Below are 5,070 nucleotides of genomic sequence, written 5' to 3'. Positions count from 1 at the left end.
GTAGGGAATTCAAATGATTTATGGCCTTGTGTTTAAGCTGCAGAATGTGGAATTGTACATTCATCACAATCTCTTCTTACGTATTACCTGTGTTGGTGAGGAAGATTAGAATTGGCTGTTATATTCTCACAATGCATGTCTTTACATCAGTTGGTGATAGAATTAAAGCAGATGACAATGTTTTAGGATTTGCATCCGCTTAAGGACATTTATAGAGCAAATAGTAGTCAGAGTTTAACTAGCAGGATCAGCATTTAATGAGAACTAACATCATGTAGCATGGTGCTTTCTTGAATTATAATAGCCATGATCAGAAAGGGCTAAATTGGATGTTATTCCTTCTCAATAAACGTGGTAAGACGTGCAGCCAGCCAAGTGATCGTCTTAAGAAATAGAATGGCTGACCATAAAATGGTGTCTAATCACTGTACCCTAAATGAAAAATATGCTTGGCTTCTATCCTATATCCATCTATCTATAATCGATCATAAGCATCTATGACTTTAATGAAACAAGAAGTTATCTATCTATATCTACCAGAAGATGTACTATCTACAATTTGCAAGACAAGAAAGATAATAAACAATTGTTACCCCGCTTGGCGTGAATTGATCTGTATAATCTTCCCTGCTTTCCAATTCAACCCACTATATTGAGTAGATTCATTATCATCTTGATGTTGATCCTGCATACCATAAATCATAAATATATACTCATCTCCCCTCAGTTATTTATATAGGAGAAGGAAGAAGAAACTGAAATTCTTAGCCCAGCCATACTTATCCTGAGGCTCAGTCATGATAATTTGACTCTCCGCTACTGCATCTTCACTTTCTTCCATAGGGTTTACGTAGAATGTTTTTTCAGGGTTTTGAATTTGAATGTTATCTCATAGTTTAACGTTAAAGAAGATAGGCATTGATTTTAGGGTTCATTGATTTTAACGTGGAAGTAGAATTTTTTTTTTTATTTTTCTCTATTTTTTGTCCTTATTTGTCTTTTCATATGAGTTAACAAGTAAAAAAAACTAAAAAAATATGGAGGTCCAAAAGCAGATTGGAGGTCCAACTAGATTCTCCCATAAGTTTATTTTATTTTGCCTAACAACGTGAATTTGTTTAAGTTTTTTAGCTACCAATGAAAGATTGGTTATCATTCCTTTTACAAGGGGGGTCCGCTCCCTAGATTGACCACATATCTCGATCAATTGGCTGATAATTTATATTAGCCTGAAACCAAATTTATTTTCATACACAGAATAGGACAAATTAAAAAAGCTTTGAAGATCGATCAGTCACATTTTTCAGCACCTTGATCCCTTTCCAACGAGACTCCATGTAGTAAGACCATCCGGCTGAGAGTAGACGCCGCATTTAAAATAATGAAACTTTCCTCCGCGACCGGGAGCTTCTAATTTGAGAACTCCATCGATATAAACCTTCAAATGCGAGGCGTAGACATCGTGGATTACATTAACTCGGAACCATCTGTCATAGATGTAAGGATCCAGGACTACAGTCCTATAGTATGTAAGGGTACCATTTGAACCAACTCTAAGCATTAGAGTGGTTGCGTGAGGGCTTGCCCCAAACACTTGCATTATGGTCACATTGGCTGTTCCACATGGTACGTACCCGTATCCTTCGAATTGCCATACACCTGAAGAATAATCGTATCCCTGCAGACAAAGAGATAGTTAGAGATGGTGAAGTGTTACTATTTTATTACTCAAATAAAAGGAGGAGATACACTACTTAATCGAAAATGCCAGATAGCTAGGGAAACTAAGGATTCCAGCCACCTATATGCCTTTTGCCATTTCCGGAGATGAATAAACATGATTTCACATCTATACTACTTAAGGTGTTTACAATTTCAGATTGATTTTATGTTCGAAAAGTAATAAAGATATAAACGAAAGTGTTACAAACCTAGACATTAAGATTTTACTTACGCACCCTTATTCGGATCTCTGTTCGAGGATATGTGGGACTATTCGAGAGAGGGGCTTATCCTTGAAGTACACCCACATCTTGTGCACTCCATGTTTGAAACTGTATCGTTTACTTAGCGGCAAGTCATATGGCTTGTGGATATGATAGTTTGATGTGTTTAATGGGAGACTTATGAAGCCAAGGGTTGGATCTACAGGCCAGCTGCTTGACCATTGCGTTAGCAGAAGAATAAAAGCTGTGCTTACTAAAGCAATGTGATTAAGGACACTCATATCTCTCTTGGTTGACAGTAGGTGGTCACTGGGGTGGAAGGTTGTTCTTTGAACTGTAGAAGAAGCTAGGTGCTTAATAGTGAAATCTTTGGACTCTTCTCTTTTAGTATTTCGTTGGGCAGTTGGGACTTGTCGAGTATACGTATCTGTTCACGGGTTCCTAATCTCTTGTCTGATAATAAATACAAAGATACAGAAACAACAAATGTTAAAAAGAATAAAACAAATTTACTAAAGTCTGACTTCATTTTCTACTTGATTTGAGCAACTGATAGCTTGTTATATACCAGGAAGAGAAACCAGAAACATGATCTAGACGGACAAGTAGCTGATTCTAAGCTTGATATATCTTTGTGAAGACGTGAATGAATTCAAGAAGTTTCTCAATTATCCAAGCGAATTTGGTTTAGGGTTTGTTAGCATGCGCTCTCATTTCAGATTATAATTAGTTAGTCATGTTCAGTGTTTTTTTTCATATTACTATTGTCAGCGCCGCGGTGGTTGTTTAGCTTTGAGCCTGCATGTAAGAGTGCTTAATGCTTACGGAAGAAGCGGTTTTGATCATAACCAATTTTCTAATAATTGCATAGAGAATTTAATATCGACCCACTTATATATTTACTTAGAAGCACTTCATGAAAACGTGAATGATACATGCTTTTTAGGACATACTACAAGTACGTGTTTGCACAGCACAATGACGGATAAGTTGGTAAGGCCAAGAACACTAATACACTAAATTAAAATGGACGTTGTTAGTTTTTTAGGGCCCGTTCAGTATCATTTTGCCATACTGTTTTTTGTTTTACGAATTCAAAAACTTATGTAATTTGCGTTCGGTGCATTATATTTGAAAAATAAGGAAAACGAATTAGGAAACAATTCAAGAACTATGAATAAATATGGGAAATGACTTTTTGACGTTTTCATTGTTTCCTGAAAACAACCTGTCCTGCAATTAGAGAAATTGATATATATTTTTTTACTTTTAAGCACATAGATCCACAAACTCTTCTCCTCTCTTTTAATTTTTCTCTCTTTCTTTCCCACAATTTCCATTGAGACTTATCCTCTCTTCTCATGATCTCATCTACTTTATCTGTTGTTTGAACTTTCTTCTTCCCCATCTTTTTCAATCAATTGAAACTTGCAGAATAATACAGTAGAGAAGAATGAAGGATTTAGAAAATCTCTCTTCACGTGTCAGATCTAATTTATACGGATGATTTAGGGTGAAAGTTTCGGTATTTTATGCTTCGATATAATTGGATTATCTCATGGGCAAGAGGAATTAACAACTAAGATTGAGACATTTGATTGGATTATCTTTTTGAACTAAAGATTCAAGAGCTTGCAACTTCATATGATATATTTTATAAATAAAATTGAGGGAAGTTCAATCTTCTTCACAATACTCTTTCTTTCTCATAACAACCAATAAAAGATTCATATTCAATACAAACAAAATAGTCAATCTTTCATAATTACTAAGGAAAAACTAAACTAAGTGCTATAGATATGTTTTTTTTTAAATGATAGATATGTTTTTAATATTTCAAGTTTTTAAATATTTGTACCGAACATGTATTCATATCTTCAAAACTTATAGTTTAATTCTCCGTTTTCCTTCTACAATCCAGCATTACAAAAATAGTTTCATAAAATGTTACAGGACACACCCTTAGAAGTGCTTCCGTATTACTAGCTCCACCATTGGAGTATGCGCATACATATACACAAAAGAAGGCCATGAGACAAATAAAAAGCATAGTTTTGAAGTAGTTATGTTAGTAATTTATGTACCCTTATTCGAATTTCGGTTCGAGCATGAGTCTGGCTCTCCGGGGAGTGGGGCTTGTCAGTGAAGTATACCCATAGCTTGTGCACTCCATCCACGAAGCTATAGCGCTCACTTAGTGGCAAGTCATATGGTCTCTGGATGTCCAAATTGGATGTGTTTAGTGGGAGTTCTAGGAAGCCAAGGGTTGGATCGTCCACAGGCCAGCTGCTGGACCATTGTGTTAGGACAAGAAAAAACGTTGTGCATGCCAAAGCAATGTGGTTTATATGGGCACCCATCTCGCTTCCTTAACTCGCACAATTGCAAATCATGTAGCAAGTACGAGCTACATATATATTTAAAAAGGAAATTTTAATTATAACTACACTAAAACTCAAACCAGATGAGGACAAAGGAAATGAATAGTGGAATGACGCTTATGCCCCCGCCTCTTCCTACTTTTTCCTGTTTTGCTATTCCTTTCTCTCTCGGCTAGGGCTGCACACGGATTGGGTTGGATCGGTTTTGACTCCAAACCATCTCTATGCCAAAGTGAGCAGTTTAGGCATTTTAGAAAATCGGTCATAAAAAAAAAAAAGCTCAATCCGACCCAATCCAATCCAATTACAGATGGTTTGGTTTGGTCGGTTAGGTGGTTTTCACCTACATAATATTAACATGCTTTTTATGAAAAATTCATAGTAAAAATTCAATCTCAATAATTGAAATTATGTTTTATTAGCTAATTAAAATCTAAAATATATAGTCCAAAACTAAAACCTAAATTAGATTCAAAGTGTTTCACTTATTTAACAACTTAGCCATCAATACTAGCTTAATATGATAGTATTAAATGTCAAATAATGAGAAATTGAGAGATTAGAGATGTGATATGAAAGGATAAGAAAAATTATAGCGATTATATACTAAGGTTTTAGGCCTTGAATTCAATATGATAGTATATCATGTTAGAATAAAGTTATAACTGGAGATTTAGAACTTACTTAGAATAAACCGGACAAATAAATATATATTTATTATGTGTGTGTATGTATATATAATA

General features: G+C 35.0%; 1 pseudogene; it reads right to left on the bottom strand.

The window, feature by feature from the left end:
* Positions 1 to 1,268: 1,268 nt before the first annotated feature.
* On the bottom strand, positions 1,269 to 4,502 carry LOC112184144 (annotated as a pseudogene).
* Positions 4,503 to 5,070: the final 568 nt, after the last annotated feature.

The sequence above is a fragment of the Rosa chinensis genome, chromosome 2 (assembly GCF_002994745.2).
Source record: "Rosa chinensis cultivar Old Blush chromosome 2, RchiOBHm-V2, whole genome shotgun sequence".
NCBI lineage: Eukaryota > Viridiplantae > Streptophyta > Magnoliopsida > Rosales > Rosaceae > Rosa > Rosa chinensis.
The sequence above is the reverse complement of the archived record's forward strand: the minus strand, read 5'-3'. Positions and strand labels throughout refer to the sequence as shown.